Below are 19,475 nucleotides of genomic sequence, written 5' to 3' on the forward strand. Positions count from 1 at the left end.
AATGCAGTCAACAGAAAATCTTATTGAGCCCTAAATCATATTGAAGAAAATGAGCAAATTTTAGGAAGGGGAGGAATGTGGTATGAAGATGGAAATATAAAAGAATACGTGAGTTTTCAGAAGTGAAGAGTCAGTATGAAAAACTCAACAAACAACAATATCAATACTAATTATAATCCCTAGGATTCTATAGAGAAGAAAATGCAGTTATTAATGTTTTACTTTTAATACTCTAGTGCCTATAAATAATATAATTATTTACTGAACTCATCTTCCATCTCTTTCCCCTTGATGTACTGAATGCTATTTCTGCTTCAGATTGTTTCACAAATAAGCCATTTTCATGATAGCTTTGTAGTCAATATCATGAATTATCTATTGTGTGCTCCACCTCATACCAGATCACAAGAATATTATTTATGGTTTTTATGATCTCTGTATATAGATGTCTAATGAAACAAAAAATTCCACATACTTCAGTAAACAACTTCTTTCCACACCAAGCTTATGAGAAAGTTTGACTTTTAATTAACTTATAGTGATATCTGAAAATACCTATATTCTCATTATTTGTGATTTTCACTCTTGTATTCCATGTTGGTTCAAGGTAATTGTTAATGGAATAAAACCCACAGAAGAAAGTTATAGCTTGTTTACTAAATTTGAAATGGCCATATTACAATGGAATGAAAACAAAGTAAAAGATGCTTTGCATGGTTTCGTTTTTTTGTTTGTTTGTTTTTTTCTGAGACAGAGTCTTGCTCTGTTGCCCAGGCTGGAGTGCAATGGTGCAATCTCGGCTCATTGCAACTTCCGCCTCCCGGGTTCAGGTGATTCTCCTGCCTCAGCCACCCAAGTAGCTGGGATTACAGGCAACTGCCACCATGCCTGGCTAATTTTTGTATTTTTAGTGGAGATGAGGTTTCACCATGTTGGCCAGGCTGGTCTTGAACTCCACTCCTGACCGTAGGTGATCTGCCCGCCTTGGCTTCCCAAAGTGCTGGGATTACAGGCATGAGCCACCGTACTCAGCTTGCATGCTTTCTTTTATTTGATGCTTACAACAGCCTTGGAAAGTATTATTATTCTACGTGTGTGTGTGTGTGTGTGTTTAAACATACAGAAACAGAAGACATAAATTACTCACAAGTGACACCATGAAATGGGAGCTAAACTGAAGTCTATCTCTAAAACCTTCATACCTTGTAGTGCTCAGCCCTTGAGAGAAGGTGGTGAGACAGCAGATGATAAAAGAAGTTGATGAGTTGGTTTTGAGAGATCGTAATCTTTAACATATTTTAATTTTTAATAGGACTTCTGTCTTAGCTGGACCTTCTTTCCTGCATCCCAAAGCAGTTCTTAAGAATTTCAGCATAAATAATTTATTTGAAAGATTATCCTAGAAAGCATTGTGAGAGAGTGGAGAAATGACATAGGGAAGGCAACAAAACCAAAAAATGGATGCCTCAATTAGCAGGTTACTGCTGTGGACAAATGGGGCTCAACCCTGCTGAGGAATCTGGAGAAACTGTGTAGAGTGTATCCCAGAATCATCCCAGAGACGGACAAGGAAGTTGATGGATTTATCCACTAATTTCCCTGCCCTTACTATTGAGGGTCGCAGCTGGGTGTTGGCTTTTCAGCACTCCTGGCCTGCTGTGAAAGGAATTTAGGAAGCCATAGGGACATATGGGACCTGTATTCTAGCACTGTCTTGGAGCAGGTAGTGGTGGGCAGGCACCTACATCTGCCACAACATCCAAGTGCACGTGTCTTATAGTCAAGACAGAGTAGAAAATTCAGATATGTATAGAAAGACTTGGGAAATTAAATATAAAGGCAGCATTAAATGCATAGTAGTTAATAAGATACTAAAGAGAGAAACTATAAAAAGAAAAACAGTCATAGTAAATCTTGAGTATACAGCTGCAGTTAATAAACAGAAGAAAGATCATAAACCAGCACTGGAAACCAAGAATGGACAGGACCAGGAGAACCGTGGATGATGGTGGCTAAGAATGAACATATATCATGGCACTTCAGAACACCTTCACATCAGGTCCTATATTTACTATGTCTCTGCAGAAACATATTCTACCTAACTGCCTATGCTGGAAAATGTTGAAAATTTGAAAGGAGGTTGGGACCAGCATTTTCAAATGGTCCTGTTAGAAACCTGCTCTGGTTTCCTTTGTTTTGGCTACCAGTTTGCCTTTAGTGGATGTGAAATCTCACAATCATTTAGTTTAAAATGTCTTCCTCATATCACAGCAAAAGGAAGTGAATAAATTGAGGAAGGATAGGTATTAGGGAAAACGTGAAGCCAAGACATACCCTCACGTGATCTTTCCACAGCAGAAAAAAGAAGCGAAGAGTTGTTTTGTCCCCAAGGAAAAGCCTGGCCTACCTCTTACGCTTACATCATTATCATAATATTTTTCCAAAATCTACTACATGTATCATTTCTAAGTGCTCATATCTATGATACTTCCGTTGATAGATTTGAAATTAAATAGCTCTTAATGAAGTTTTGCATTTGGTGCTTGATGGTCATTAGCTTTTCTCTGCTATTTTTAAAATTATAGATGAATTTTATATAGGCTCCTATCCATCTGTATGTTTTGTTTCCCAATTACCAATTGTAATGTATTACTTTCCTAACCCCTGCTCTGCTCTTGGGAAATTTTCTTTTACAAAAAAAGTGGACCTTAAACTGACTTTTTAAAAATTACTCTTCAGCAAAATGGTTTTTATTTATTTTTAACTTTTATTTTAAGTTCAGGGTTATATATGCAGGATGTGCAGGTTTGTTACACAGGTAAACGTGTGTCATGGTGGTTTACAGCACAGATCATCTGATCACCCAGGTATTAAGCCCAGAATCCATTAGCTATTCTTCCTGATGCTCTTTCTTCTCCCAAGCCCCCACAGTTGCCCAATGTGTGTTGCTCCCCACGATGAGTCCATGTGTTCTCATCAATCAGTTGCCACTTATAAATGAGAGCATGCGGTGTTTGGTTTTCTATTCTTTAAATAGGCTTTCAACCACAAAACAAATTTTATCTATCAAAAATATGAGCACTTAGAAATGATACATGTAGTAGATTTGATTATCAATATGTGCAACAGTTTTTGTATTTTATAAAATTGTATCTTACATTAACACCTTACTGTGAGCCTACTTTTTCTTTGAGTAAATTTACATGAACTGTACATTAAATCTGTTTAACATAGATCTATAAGGTACATACAGTGTATTAATAAGCAATATGCATTTAAAACCCAAATTAGAGGCTGAACGCAGTGGCTGACACCTGTAATCCCAACACTTTGGGAGGCCAAGGCGGGTGGATCACTTGAGGTCAGGTGTTTGAGACCAGCCTGGCCAAAATGGTAAAACCCGTCTCTCCTAAAAATACAAAAAAAAAAAAAAAAATTAGCTGGGTGTGGTGGCACACACCTGTAATCCTAGCTACTAGGGAGGCTGAGGCAGGAGAACCACTTGAACCTGAGATGGAGGTTGCAATGAGCCAAAATAGCTCCACTGAACTCCAGCCTGGGCATCAGAGTGAGACCCCCGCCCCCGCCAAAAAAAAAAAATTAGAAACTTGTTATGGGTTTTTAAGTTGTTGAAAGTTTTCTTTTATTTGATCAAATTTTTCTTAAAATTTCCATGTTCTGTTTACTTGGCTCACTGAAAATGATCCTTTTCACATACAGTATATGTCTAGTAACAGGAACTTGAAATTTTGATTGTCTTCTTTTTCTTTTTTCCTCTTCTTTTTGTTGACTCAAAATACCTACTTTTCTTCTTAAAATGTCAACCCTTTTGATTTCTTTGATTTTATGAGATTTTGACCTAAAATGTCAAAATTTGTTTTTTGTTATTTATGTACAATTCAGTATAACTGATTGGCCTGATAATTCTGTTCCTCTCCAGCTCTGGGTCTCCCTAGCACATGCTGTTAGCTATGGGAAAATGGAAGGGTATGGACATTGCAAAACTTCTTCTTTCACTCCTCATCTTCTTTTGCAACTAGTTAAGGAAGAGAGCTTGTCATCTGTGCAAGGTTTCTACAAACAAATTCTCCCTTAGCCAACCCTTAAACGCACATTTCCCTGCCTGAGTCATGACCATGTCATTCAGACTCTTCTAATCCACATTTCTGACTTTCAATGGATTTTTCATTAAGACACTATTATTAATAATGGTCTTTTGCTATCGTATTATGGGGATATCTTTTAGGTACTTTAGGAATAGGCTTTTGTGGATTAGGCTGGGAAAATAACCTTATTCATATTGTGATTCCTACAGGAAGATACAATTAGTTTTCCCAACAAAATACTTCCCCCAAAAAAGGGTTGTAAATGTTTAAGTTGGGGGATTGATATGGTTTAGACCTGTGTTCCCACTCAATCTCATGTGAATTGTAATTCCCAGTGTTGGAGGTATGGCCTGATGGGAGGTGATTGGATCATAGGGGTGAATCTTTCATGAATGGTTTAGCACCAGACCCTTGGTGCTGTTCTTCTGACAGAGTTCTCATAAGATCTAGTTGTTTCAAAATGTGTGTAGCAACTCCCTGCCATCTCTCTCTTGCTGCTGCTATGACCTTGTGAAGTGCTGGCTCCCCCTTTGCCTTATGCCATGATTGGCAAGGAAGCTTCCTGAGGCCTCCCCCAGAAGCAGAAGTTGCTATGCTTCCTGTGCAGCCTACAGAATTGTGAGCCAATTAAGCCTCTTTTCTTTGTAAATTACTTAGTCTCAGGTATTTCTTTACAGCAGTGCAACAATGGACTAATATAGGGATTGGGCATCCTTCAAAGTTTATTAAAAGACTTGGACAGAATTGTAATTAACAACTTGTTATTCCCGTGCAAGTGTTTATATCAGTGAGAATTGTCTCGCATAGGCTGAACATTCTCTTTGTTAAGCTGTTCTTGCGTCATTATAAAGAAATACATGAAACTGGTAATTTATAAACAAAAGAGATATAACTGGCTCACGGTACTGCAGGCTTTACAGGAAGCATAGTGCTGGCATCTGCTCAGCTTCTAGGGAAGTCTTTGGAAGCTTACAATCATAGTGGAAGGCAAAGGGAGAGCAGGCACGTCACATGGCAAAAGCAGGAGAGAGAGACAGAGAGAAGGTGCCACACACTTTTCAACACCCAGATCTTGTGAGAATTTACTATCTTGAGGACAGCACCAAGAGGATGCTAAATCATTCATGAGAAATCCACCCCCATGATCCAGTCACCTCCCACCAGGCTCTACCTCCAACTCTGGGGATTACATTTCAACAAGAGATTTGGACGGTGGCAAATATCCAAACTCTATGTGTTCCCACATCATCTTATTCATAGTGTTTATATTATACGGTGCAAAACTTCTCCTTAGAGAGTAAAAAAAAAAAAAAAAACCTCAATTCTACTTCTATATCACATGTTATTTTATAAAGCCTTCCAGATTAATAAGGTTTTATTTTGCAGACTGATGGTAAAAAGGGAAACTGTCTATTATTCAGTGAGTGGTTCTGATCATCTTCCTAAAGCTGAAGACAGCGTAGATTGTTAAGAATCGCTGGGACTAGAAAGCTAAATGGCAGCAAACTCTTTTACAGTCATAGTATGAAATTAAATAAGAAAGGAGACCTTAGGGAAGAGAGGTGAGTCTTTGCATTTACCTAAATGGGTGAGAAAATGGTTCTTGACAAGGGAAATGAGATGGTGAAAGGGTATTAGAATGAAAAAAAATTTAAAAAGCAATTCTCGCAGCTGTGGTTAAGATGGAAAAAGGGCCAGGGAAATGAAGAGAGAGGATGTTGCTGTGAATCTCCTGAATCAAGGGAAATAAAACTCTCGGAGAGGAAAAGGAAGGGAATAAAGTAAATAATGTTACAGCAACTTGGAAAAATAACAAGTAACAACAGAGGATAAAGGCAGAAAGAAGAAAGGGAAATGAAAGAAAAGGCAGATGAGCGTTTATATTTCGTTTTTTTGTTTTTGTTTTTGAGATGGAGTCTCGCTCTGTTGCTCAGGCTGGAGTGTAATGGCGCGATCTCGGCTCACTGCAACCCTGCCTCCCGAGTTCAAGCTATTCTCATGTGTCAGCCTCTGGAGTAGCTGGGGTTATAGGCGCCTGCCACCACGCCCAGCTACTTTTTGTATTTTTTAGTAGAGACTGGGTTTCACCATGTTGGTCAGGTTGGTCTCGAACTCCTGACCTCAGGTGATCCACCCGCCTTGGCCTCCCAAAGTGCTGGGATTACAGGCGTAAGCCACCACTCCCGGCCTTTTATATTTCAAACTAGAAGTAATGAGAATTATTTGAGGGTAAGGCTAAATTTATTGAAATGAAAGTTACCCTGACATTTGTTCATTAATTCATATTAACATAATTCAATTAACTACTCAACGAGTATTATTTAGCCCCTATATATAAGGTACAATGTGCAAGGCACAATAAGGCAGTGTAATTGTGGTGGATAAGCAGACCCAGTCTCTGTTCTTGTGATTGTTCTGGTTTTTTTAATTTTAAAAATTGTATAAATTTGTTTAAGTTCTTTGTAGATTCTGGATATTAAACCTTTGTCAGATGGATAGATTGCAAAAATTTTCTCCCATTCTGTAGGTTGCCTGTTTACTCTGATGATAGTTTCTTTTGCTGTGCAGAAGCTCTTTAATTAGGTCTGATTTGTCAATTTTGGATTTTGTTGCAATTGCTTTTGGAGCTATCATTCTTAGCAAACTAACACAGGAACAGAAAAGCAAACACCACATGTCCTCACTCATAAGTGGGAGTTGAGCAATGAGAACACATGGACACAGGGAGGGGAACATCACACACCACAAACTGTCAGGGGTCAGGGGCAAGGGGAGCGAGAGCATTAGGACAAATACTTGATGCATGCGGGGCTTAAAACCTAGATGATGGGTTGATAGGTGCAGCAAACCACCATGGCAGATGGATACGTATGTAACAAACCTACGTGTTCTGCATATGTATCCCAGAACTTAAAGTAAAACAAAAAAAAATTGTATTTATATTTTTATTTAAAACTACTTAGTAGACAAATAAAGACTGAATATACTCAAGATGTACAATGTAATGATTTCACATACATATACATTGTGCAATATTATAACAATCAAATTAACATATTTTTCACCACCCGTGTTGTATATTCAATCCTCAGAACTTGTTCATCTTGTAACTGAAAATGTGTACCCTTTTACCAACATCTCCCCATTTCTGCCACCCTCCAGCCTTTGTTCTGTGCTTCTATGAGTTTGACCTCTTTAGATTTCACATATAAATGAGATTATAAAATATTTATATTTCTCTGTCTGGTTTATTTCACTTAGCACAATGTCATCCAGGTTTATCCATGTTGTTGCAAATGGCAGGATAGTCTTTTTTGTGGCTAAATAATATTCCATTGTGTGTGTATACTGCAATTTCTTTACCTGTTCATCAGCTAATAGACGTTTAGGTTGATTCCATATCTTGACTATTGTGAGAAATGCTGCAATGAACACGTGCATGCAGATATCTCTTCAACATACTGATTTCACTTCCTTCAGATATATACCCAGCTGTGGGATTGCTAGGTCCTATGGTAGTAGTTCTATTTTAATTTTCTGAGAAACCTCTATACAATTCTCCATGATGGTTGTACTAACTGACATCCCTACCAACAGTGTACGAGGATTCCCTTTTCTCTACATCCTTACCAACATTTGTTATCTTTTGTCTTTCTTACAATAGCCATTCTGACAGGTGTGAGGTGATATCTCACTATGGTTTTTCATTTCCTTGATGATTAGTGATGTGGAGCACCTTTTCATATCCCTGTTGACCCTAGGTATATCTTCTTTGGAAAAATGTCACATCTCTTGTGGTAGTACTTTTAATATTATCAATAATAGTCTATAAAGTGTCAGAGTTCTCAAATGTTGCAGACCCATCCCTTCCAAGGATGACTTTAACCCCACCTGCAAATCCTGCTCTGGCTAATCTCCACCTGCACATCTGGGTAATCTCCAGGTTCAGTGGAGACCTTAAGCATGGGGCATTTAAATAGGCCCTTTTCCAGCATACAGGTGACTCAGGATCAATACTGTTATTCTAAGAATGGTCCTAGAGTCATGCCTTAGTTCTCTGATAATTGAGTTTCTGCTCAGATTCAAAAACCCTTGTTCTGGAACTAAGTCATTTCCTGGATCCTCACCTCTGCATTCCCTTTCTACCTTATACTCTTCATCCCAGTTCTCCTTTCCTTTTCCTCATTACTGACAGGTATTCAAGTGTGCAGCTTTGCCAATGGCAGACTGAACAGTTAAAACCCTCTAGCTCACTGCCTACCTGACAGGATCTCAGATGCCTGTTTCTTTTAGCTGTGGTTTCCCCATTGCCATTCTGCACACTGTGAAGATATGCCTGTTGTCTGGCCACTCATTGCTGCAGAGAGGCAGGTCAGGAAAGTGAGTAGTTAGCTTTTTCTCTGTATCTGTAGTGCAGGCATTTAGGATTGAGTGTACTATCAACTAGTAGCATCCTAATACAATTATATATCATAGTTCTGATTATGTCACTCTTCTGATCTCAAAACCTTGAGTCTTAATGGTTTTCATTTAGAATACAATAGAATCTAGATTCTTGCTTGACATTCAAATCCTCTTATCTGGCCTGTTTTCTAGCCTAATCTCCCATTAATTTTTCATTAATGCCCTTTCTAGACTATGTTTCACCAAACCAAATCAAACCATTTACTTATTTTCTCTTCAAATCTTTCTTTTTCTTTTTGCCTTTTCTTAAAGTAGCCTTTCCTCCTAACCCTTAGACACACTCAGTTTCCACAATCCAAATAGGATACCCCTTCGTATTTGAATGCTGCTTCTTCTATTAAGAAGTCTTTACTCTCCCTTAACTAAATGTAATTTCTCCCTCTTTCTGAATCCTGACAAAGTTTTATGTGTATAGTTTTTTTTGTTTTTTTTTGACAGAGTCTCACTCTGTTGCCCAGGCTGGAGTGCAGTGGCACAATATCGGCTCACTGCAACCTTTGCCTCCTGGGTTAAATTGATTCTCCTGCCTCAGCCTCCTGAGTAGCTGGGATTACAGGCTTGTGCCACCATGCCCAGCTAATTTTTGTATTTTTAGTAGAGATGGGGTTTCACCATGTTGGCCAGGCTGGTCTCAAACTCCTGACCTCAGGTAATCCTCCTGCCTCAGCCTCCCAAAGTGCTGGGATTACAGGCGTGAGCCGCCAAGCCTGGCACTTTTTATATAACTTTTTATATAACACTTTACAATTAAAATAGAGGGGCATGGACTTTGATCAGACAGATTACATAATTCAAATCCCAGCTTTACCACTTACAAACTGTCTATCTTTGGCAAGTTACTCAATCACGCCAGTCTCGTTTTCCTCATCTGTACAGCAGAGATAATTATGTCTTATCTCAACAGTGTGAGGATTAAAATAATATATGTAAGACATCTAATGTGGTGCCTAGTCCATAGCAATCACTCAGTGAATATTAATTTCCTTCCTCCAGTTTCCTCTTTAAATTGTATTTTAATTATTCATGAACACTTTTTTCCTTTCTATTTTTTGCAGAGCTTGTTTTTATTATTATATTTTAAGTTCTAGGGTACATGTGCACAATGTGCAGGTTTGTTACATAGGTATATATGTGCCATACTGGTTTGATATACTCTTCAACTTGTCATTTACATTAGGTATTTCTCCTAATGCTATCCCTCCCCCAGGCCCCCACCCTATGACAGGCCCAGTGTATGATATTCTCTACCCTGTGTCCATGTGTTCTCGTTGTTCATCTCCCACCTATGAGTGGGAACACGCAGTGTTTGGTTTTCTGTCCTTGTGATAGTTTGCTGAGAATGATGGTTTCCAGCTTCATCCATGTGCCTGCAAAGGACATGAACTCATCCTTTTTTATGGTGGCATAGTATTTCATTGTGTATATGTGCCACATTTTCTTAATCCAGTCTATCATTGATGGACATTTGGGTTGGGTCCAAGTCTTTGCTACTGTGAATAGTGCCTAATAAACATACGTGTGCATATGTCTTTATAATAGCATGATTTATAATCCTTTGGGTATATACTCAGCAATGGGATCGCTGGATCAAATGGTATTTCTAGTTCTAGATCCTTGAGGAGTTGCCACACTGTCTTCCACAGTGGTTGAACTAGTTTACAGTCCAACCAACAGTGTAAAAGCATTCCTATTTCTCCACATCCTCTCCAGAATCTGTTGTTTCCTGACTTTTTAATTATTGCCATTATAACTGGTGTGAGATGGTATCTCATTGTGGTTTTGATTTGTATTTCTTTAATGACCAGTGATGACGACCATTTTTTCATATGTCTGTTGGCTACATAAATGTCTTCTTTTGAGCAGTGTCTGTTCATATCCTTTGCCCACTTTTTGATGGGGTTGTTTTTTTCTTGTAAATTTGTGTAAGTTTTTTGTAGATTCTGGATATTAGCCCTTTGTCAGATGGATAGATTGCAAAGATTTCCTCCCATTCTTTAGGCTACCTGTTCACTCTGATGATAGTTTCTTTTGCTGTGCAGAAGCTCTTTAGTTTAATTAGATCCCATTTGTCTATTTTGCCTTTTGTTGCCATTGCTTTTGGTGTTTTAGTCATGAACTTTTTGCCCATGCCTATGTCCTGAATGGTATTGCCCAGGTTTTCTTCTAGCATTTTTATGATGTTAGGTCTTACATTTAAGTCTTTAATCCATCTTAAGTTAATTTTTGTATATGGTGTAAAGAAGGGATCCAGTTTCAGCTTTCAACATATGGCTAGCCAGTTTTCCCAGCATCATTTATTAAATAGGGAATCCTTTCCCCATTGCTTGTTTTTGTCAGGCTTGTCAAAGATCAGATGGTTGTAGATGTGTGGTGTTATTTCTGAGGCCTCTGTTCTGTTCCATTGGTCTATATATCTGTTTTGGTACCAGTACTATGCTGTTTTGGTTACTGTAGCCTTGTAGTATAGTTTGAAGTCAGGTAGCATGATGCCTCCAGCTTTGTTCTTTTTGCTTAGGATTGTCTTGGCTATGCAGGCCTTTTTTTGTTCCATATGAAGTTTAAAGTAGTTTTTTCCAATTCTGTGAAGAAAGTCATTGGTAGCCTGATGGTGATAGCATTGAATCTATAAATTACCTTGGGCAGGATGGCCATTTTCATGATATTGATTCTTCCTATCCATGAGCATGGAATGTTTTTCCATTTGTTTGTGTCATCTTTTATTTCATTGAACAGTGGTTTGTAGTTCTCCTTGAAGAGGTCCTTCACATCCCTTGTAAGATGGATTCCTAGGTATTTTATTCTCTTTGTAGCAATTGTGAATGGGAGTTCACTCATGATTTGGCTCTCTGTTTGTTTATTATTGGTGTATAGGAATGCTTGTGATTTTGGCACATTGATTTTGTATCCTGAGACTTTGCTGAAGTTGCTTAGCAGCATAAGGAGATTTGGGGCTGAGACGATGGGGTTTTCTAAATATACAATCATGTCATCTACAAACAGAGACAATTTGACTTCCTCTTTTCCTAATTCAATACCCTTTATTTCTTTCTCTTGCCTGATTGCCCTGGACAGTACTTCCAACACTATGTTGATTGGGAGTGGTGAGAGACGGCATTCTTGTCTTGTGCCAGTTTTCAAAGGGAATGCTTCCAGTTTTTGCCCACTCAGTATGATATTGGCTGTGGGTTTGTCATAAATATCTCTTACTATTTTGAGATACGTTCCATCAATACCTAGTTTATTGAGAATTTTTAGCATGAAGGGCTGTTGAATTTTGTCTAAAGCCTTTTCTGCATCTATTGAGATAATCATGTGGTTTTTGTCGTTGGTTCTGTTTACTTGATGGATTATGTTTATTGATTTGTGTATGTTGAACAAGCCTTGCATCCCAGGGATGAAGCCAACTTGATCATAGTGGATTAGCTTTTTGAGGTGCTGCTAAATTCTGTTTGCCAGTATTTTATTGAAGATTTTTGCATCGATGTTTATCAGGTATATTGGCCTAAAATTCTCTTTTTTTGTTGTGTCTCTACCAGGCTTTGGTATCAGGATGATGTTAGCCTCATAAAATGAGTTAGGGAGGATTCCCTCTTTTTCTATTGATTGAAATAATTTCAGAAGGAATGGCACCAGCTCTTCTTTGTACCTCTGGTAGAATTCGGCTGTGAATCCGTCTGGTCTTGGACTTTTTTTGGTTGGTAGGCTATTAATTATTGTCTCAATTTCAGAACCTGTTATTGGTCTATTCAGAGATTCAACTTCTTCCTGGTTTAGTTTTGGGAGGGTGTATGTGTCCAGGAATTTATCCATTTCTTCTAGATTTTCTAGTTTATTTGCGTAGAGGTATTTATAGCATTCTCTGATGGTAGTTTGTATTTCTGTTGGATCGGTGGTGATATCCCCTTTATCATTTTTTATTGCATCTATTTGATTCTTCTCTCTTTTCTTCTTTATGAGTCTTGCTAGTGGTCTATCTATTTTGTTGATCTTTTCAAAAAAACAGCTCCTGGATTCATTGATTTTTTGAAGGGTTTTTTTGTGTCTCTATCTCCTTCAGTTCTGCTCTGATCTTAGTTATTTCTTGCCTTCTGCTAGCTTTTGTATGTGTTTGCTCTTGCTTCTCTAGTTCTTTTAATTGTGATGTTAGGGTGTCAATTTTAGATCTTTCCTGCTTTCTCTTGTGGGCATTTAGTGCTATAAATTTCCCTCTACACACTGCTTTGAATGTGTCCCAGAGATTCTGGTATGTTGTGTCTTTGTTCTCGTTGGTTTCAAAGAACATCTTTATTTCTGCCTTCATTTTGTTGTGTACCCAGTAGTCACTCAGGAGCAGGTTGTTCAGTTTCCATGTAGTTCTGTGGTTTTGAGTGAGTTTCTTAATCCTGAGTTCTAATTTGATTGCACTGTGGTCTGAAAGACAGTTTGTTGTGATTTCTGTTCTTTTACATTTGCTGAGGAGTGTTTTAGTACCAATTATGTGGTTCATTTTGGAATAAGTACGATGTGGTGCTGAGAAGAATGTATATTCTGTTGATTTGGTGTGAAGAGTTCTGTAGATGTCTATTAGGTCTACTTGATCCAGAGCTGAGTTCAATTCCTGGATATCCTTGTTAACCTTCTGTCTTGTTGATCTGTCTAATATTGACAGTGGGGTGTTAAAGTCTCCCATTATTATTGTGTGGGAGTCTAAGTCTCTTTGTAGGTCTCTAAGGATGTGCTTTATGAATCTGGGTGCTCCTGTATTGGGGGCATATATGTTTAGGATAGTTAGCGCTTCATGTTGTATTAATCCCTTTACCATTATGTAATGGCCTTCTTTGTCTCTTTTGATCTTTGTTGGTTTAAAGTCTGTCGTATCAGAGACCAGGATTGCAACCCCTCCTCTTTTTTTTTGCTTTCCATTTGCTTGGTAGATCTTCCTCCATCCCTTTATTTTGAGCCTATGTGTCTTTGCATGTGAAATGGGTCTCCTGAATACAGCACACTGATGGGTCCTGACTCTATCCAATTTGCCAGTCTGTGTCTTTTATTTAGGGCATTTAGCCCATTTGCATTTAAGGTTAATATTGTTATGTGTGAATTTGATCCTGTCATTATGATGTTAGCTGGTTATTTTGCCCATTAGTTGATGCGGCTTCTTCCTAGCATCGACGGCCTTTACAATTTGTCATGTTTTTGCAGTGGCTGGTACTGGTTGTTCCTTTCCATATTTAGTGCTTCCTTCAGGAGCTCTTGTAAGGCAGGTCTGGTGGTGACAAAATCTCTCAGCATTTCCTTGTTTGTAAAGGATTTTATTTCTCCTTCACTTACGAAGCTTATTTTGGCTGGACTTGAGATTCTGGGTTGAAAATTCTTTTCTTTAAGAATGTTGAATATTGCCCCCCCTCCCCTTCTGGCTTATAGGGTTTCTGCTGAGAGATCCACTGTTAGTCTGATGGGCTTCCCTTTGTGGGTAACCCAACCTTTCTCTCTGGCTGCCCTTAACATTTTTTCGTTCATTTCAACCTTGGTGAATCTGACAATTATGTGTCTTGGGGTTGCTCTTCTCGAGGAGTATCTTTGTGGTGTTCTATTATTTCCTGAATTTGAATGTTGGCCTCCCTTGCTAGGTTGGGGAAGTTCTCCTGGATAACATCCTGAAGAGTATTTTCTAACTTGGTTCCATTCTCCCCGTCACTTTCTGGTACACCAATCAAATGCATATTTGGTCTTTTCACATAGTCCCATATTTCTTGGAGGCTTTGTTCATTTCTTTTCGCTCTTTTTTCTCTAATCTTGTCTTCTCACTTTATTTCATTAATTTGATCTTCAATCACTGATATCCTTTCTTCCACTTGATTGAATCGACTATTGAAGCTTGTGCATGCGTCACGAAGTTCTTGTGCCATGGTTTTCAGCTCCATCAGGACATTTAAGCTCTTCTCTACACTAGTTATTCTAGTTAGCCATTTGTTTAACCTTTTGTCAAGGTTTTTAGCTTCCTTGTAACGGGTTAAAATATGCTTCTTTAGCTCGGAGAAGTTTGTTATTACGAACCTTCTGAAGCCTCCTTCTGTTAACTCGTCAAACTCATTCTCCATCCAGTTTTGTTCCCTTGCTGGCGATGAGCTGTGATCCTTTGGAGGAGAAGAGGCACTCTGTTTTTTGGAATTTTCAGCTTTTCTGCTCTGGTTTCTTCCCATATTTGTGGTTTTATCTACCTTTGGTCTTTGATGTTGGTGACCTAGAGATGAGGTTTTGGTGTGGATGTCGTTTTTGTTGATGTTGATGCTATTCCTTTCTGTTCGTTAGTTTTCCTTCTAACAGTCAGGCCCCTCAGCTGCAGGTCTGTTGGAGTTTGCTGGAGGTCCACTCCAGACCCTGTTTGCCTGGGTATCACTAGCGGAGGCTGAAGAACAGCAAATATTGCTGCCTGATCCTTCCTCTGGAAGCTTCGTCCCAGAGGGGCACCCGCCTGTGTGCAGTGTCTGTCGGCCCCTACTGGGAGGTATTTCCCAGTCAGGCTACATGGCGGTCAGGGACCCGCTTGAGGCAGCAGTCTGTCCCTTCTCGGAGCTCAAACGTCATTCTGAGAGAACCACTGCTCTCTTCAGAGCTGTCAGACAGGGACATTTAAGTCTGTAGAAGCTGTCTGCTGCCTTTTGTTCTACTATGCCCTGCCCACAGAGGTAGAATCCATAGAGGCAGTAGGCCTTGCTGACTGCGGTGGGCTCTGCCCATTTGGTGCTTCCCGGCCACTTTGTTTACACTGTGAGCTACTCAAGCCTCAGCAATGGTGGACGCCTCTCCCCCATCAAGCTGCAGCCTCACAGGTCAATCTCAGACTTCTGCGCTAGCAGTGAGCAAGGCTCCATGGGCATGGGACCCACTGCACCAGGCACGGGAGAGTATCTTCTGTTCTGCCGGTTGTTAAGACTGTGGGAAAAGTACAGTATTTGGTCAGGAATGTACCGTTTCTCCAGGTGCAGTCTGTCACTGCTTCCCTTGGCTAGGAAAGGGAAATCCCTGGACCCCTTGAGCTTCCCGGGTGAGGCAACACCCCTCCCTGCTTCAGCTAGCCCTCCGTGGGCTGCACCCACTGCCCAACCAGTTCCAGTGAGATGAACCAGGTACCTCAGTTGGAAATGCAGAAATCATCTGTCTTCTGTGTCAATCTTGCTGGGAGCTGCAGACCAGAGCTGTTCCTATTTGGCCATCTTGGAAGCGACCTCCCCTCTGCCTCTTTTCTCTCTTTCTTAATAGATTTTCTGATCTTCAAAAATTTCTGATCTATGCTTTCTTTCACTGTTAGTATCCCCCACAACACCTAATTTCTTTTCTTTTTTTTTTTTTGAGATGGAGTTTCACTTTCACTGCCCAAGCTGGAGTGCAATGGCACGATCTCAGCTCACTGCAACCTCCGCCTCCCGTGTTCAAGCAATTCTCCTGCCTCAGCCTCTCGAGTAGCTGGGATTACAGGAACCTACCACCACACCCAGCTAATTTTTGTATTTTTAGTAGAGATGGGGTTTCATCATGTTGGCCAGGCTAGTCTCAAACCCCTGACCTCAGGTGATGCACCCTCCTCAGCCTCCCAAAGTGCTGGGATTACAGGCGTGAGTCACCGCACCTGACTTACCTAATTTATTTTCTTGCACACGGTGGAAGTTCAACAAATATTATTGAGTTGTGAATGGTACATGTGAGTGCTTTAGAAAAAGGAAGTTGAGGGAAAGAGAAAACTATTAGCTTTTTATAATTGGAAATGCCCTAGCCCATTGTGGATGAATGGATAAAGAAAATGTGGTATGTTTACACAAGGGAATACTATTCAGCCTTAAAAAACGAAGGAAATCCTGTCATTTGCAACAACATGGATGAACCTGGAAGACATTATGCTAAGTAAAATAATCCAGGTACAGAAAGATAGATACCTCGTGTCCTCATGCATATGTGGAATCTAAAAATGTTGATCTTACAGAAGCAGAGTGTAGAATGGCAGTTATCAGCAGATGGCAGGGTTTGGGGTGGGAGTGTGGGATGATGTTGTTCAAAGGATACAAAATTCCAGCTAGGAGGAATAAGTTTAAGAAATCTATGGTACAACATGGTGACTACAGTTAATAACAATATACGGTATTCTTGGAAAATGCTAAGATTGGATGTTAAGTGTTCTTGCCACAACATGATAACCATGTCAGGTAATGCATATGTTATTTAGCTAGATTTGGTCATTCTACAATGTATATATACTTCTGAACATCATGTTGTACATGAAAAATGCATATAATTTTTATTTCATTTAGCCTTGACTTGAGACTCAGAATACATATAATTTTCTCTGTCAATTAAAAATAGAATAATAATTAAGAACAAAAAAATAACAAAACAAACAAAATATAATGACCTAGTCAGTAATATCATGTGTGATAAATAGTGACATTTAAATGACATCTCTGAGGTTCCTAAGCCCTGAGATTTTACTGAACACTTAGCAGTTTCAATAACTTGCTTCCACGTGGTTTGGAGTGTGGATACCTTTGTTTCCTTCATTATAGTAGTTTATTTATATTGACATTTAATCTTTGGCGAAAATAAACACTACTAACCCAGGGCCATACTTATGTTATGTTATTTTATTTTGTAACAATTTATTTGTGGGGTCCAAGGCTTGGCTTTCTTCCGACTATCATAGAAAGTAGTTCATGGTGGTTGTGTATAACCACACATTGCTTAGATATCAATATTCTTCCACTAATAAAGACTTTGATACAAATTGTAGAAGCTAGTTATGTTTTAAAACTTTCTCAGGATTCTATCCTGTATTCTTTACAAAGATCTATGGACCATGACTTTGGCCCAAATAACGCCATCAGTATCTTCAACAGAGGATGGTGAAATAGTGGAACATTGTATTAATGGCCTTCCATACTAAGGCCATTTCTTTTGCATAAAATTGTTAGTTTCAAAGCCTCATAACTCTCTTTTGGGGTTTCATGAACATAAAGGAGATATAATTCCCTTAGGAATTTGGAGGACTAAAGTGTTATGTGTGCTGTAATTCTGTATTACTCAGTGAGAAAAAAATGTGAGAGAAACCACCAGCAAATACCATTAGACAACTGCACGCAGGGGCTTGAGGCTGCCATTTGTACTTTTTCAGATGCCCTTGAAAAGAAGTGGAGGATGTCACTTTGCCTTTTGCCCCAAATCTTTCTTTGCTTCCTTCTGTGTGCGTGTGTTCTAATCATTAATTTCATTTCACAGTATTTTCCTAAAATTTACAAAACTCAAGCTGTGTGTACCTTATAAAGGAATTATTCCTGAATAAAATATTATATTTTGGGGCGGTATTTAACTTTCAATTCATATGTTTTTAATTATATACTAAGCTCCTTCTAACCTAACACTTTAGAAATTCCCATATTTCATGTTTGTGTTCCAGTCCAGCCTTTTTCAGATCATATAGCCTGACTTGGGGGCAGGGGGTGGAAGTAAATATACATTCTCCAAGAAATTCAAAAAGCGTGTGCCTTTGCATGCATATGTGTGCATGTATGTGCAGAAAGTATTTTGCTCACTACACAATAGAACTGTCATGTTAAACTAAGAATGTAGTCTGTCCCAAAGAAATCATGCTAGACTTGCAAAGTATTATCATTTTCCGTTATCTATATTTTATGTGGTGGTTACATTATAAAGAGAATGATAATAAAAGTCTTAATATATTAGAATTTTTGATGCTTTATGAAGTAGATGGTTAATATGATATGAAAAACTCCATTGTACTCCAGACAGTTTATGTCTTTAAGAGTACACATGGTATAACAGCTTATTTATTTTACTATAATCCATATTTCATTGTTTTTAACATGATCATTTGTGTATTTAAATGGTATAATATCATCTCAGAGTTTAATTTTATCTTAGAATTTTTTCTCACTGAAATTAGCTGAAGAATTTCTATTGCCTACTTTGTGCTATGTTTTCTAATATATTCCTCTCAATTCTGCCTGAATAAAGGTGAATAACACGTAGCATTTCATGAATAATTAACTTAGTCCAACAATGTTTTGCATCTGTGGAAGCTGTTATCACTCCCTGAATTTACTCGTTATTGCGTCTTTATACAATATTGATCTATAGAAAATGCACAATAAATTTCTGTTAAGTAAATGTATATATTTAATCATTCAGATTTAATGATAATTTTATATGCATTTGATGATCAAATTTTGAGCCTACTGAAAATATCAGCTTTTAGCAGTCTGGTTGTACAGTAGCATATGAAACACACACAGGGTGAAGGGTATGGGCTCCAGGGGTAGGTACCTGAGTTTAAGTTGTGGCCTACCACTTATGAGCTGTATGACTTTGAACAAGTTAACTTTTTTCCTTCAGTTTTTCAATGTAAAATAAAAATAGTTGGTTTAACTTAATACATGACCTAATGAAGCACTTAAAACAGTGTATTGGCACACATATATAACTGTTATTAGTAAAGGCATATTTATGCACATGTAAACACCCACATATATACCTTCTCACATAAGCACTCACACTGAGATAGAGCCATAATGACTTGATATTGCCCTTAGAAGTGGTACTTTACTTGCTGGATAAACACTTAATATAATAATAACCTCAAAGTAGATAGATTTTTTGGGATAAATAATTCAATATTAAAGTTAAGAAATAATGGAGCAACTATCACTGTTAGGTATGGTTATAGCATAGGACCCTCTATGTAAATAAACATTTATGTGCACATGGTGTGTATAATTTTCTTTAAAGAGAGCACAGAGTTTTAGGTCAAAATGTTCTTCAGTGAAATAAGATTAATTCACTTTGAAATATTTCAAACTTTAAAAATTTTACTTATAAACTTTGTGATATATATTATTTATGTAGATATAATTTCACATA

The 19,475-nt window shown here is 38.3% G+C and overlaps 1 protein-coding gene across 1 annotated transcript in view; it reads left to right on the plus strand.

Annotated features, from left to right (window-relative positions):
- COL25A1 (collagen type XXV alpha 1 chain) overlaps positions 1-19,475 on the plus strand; it is a 196,065-nt gene that overhangs the window by 491 nt on the left and 176,099 nt on the right. The window lies entirely within an intron of this gene.

This window comes from Hylobates moloch, unplaced genomic scaffold (genome assembly GCF_009828535.3).
Source record: "Hylobates moloch isolate HMO894 unplaced genomic scaffold, HMol_V3 SCAFFOLD_2, whole genome shotgun sequence".
Lineage (NCBI taxonomy): Eukaryota > Metazoa > Chordata > Mammalia > Primates > Hylobatidae > Hylobates > Hylobates moloch.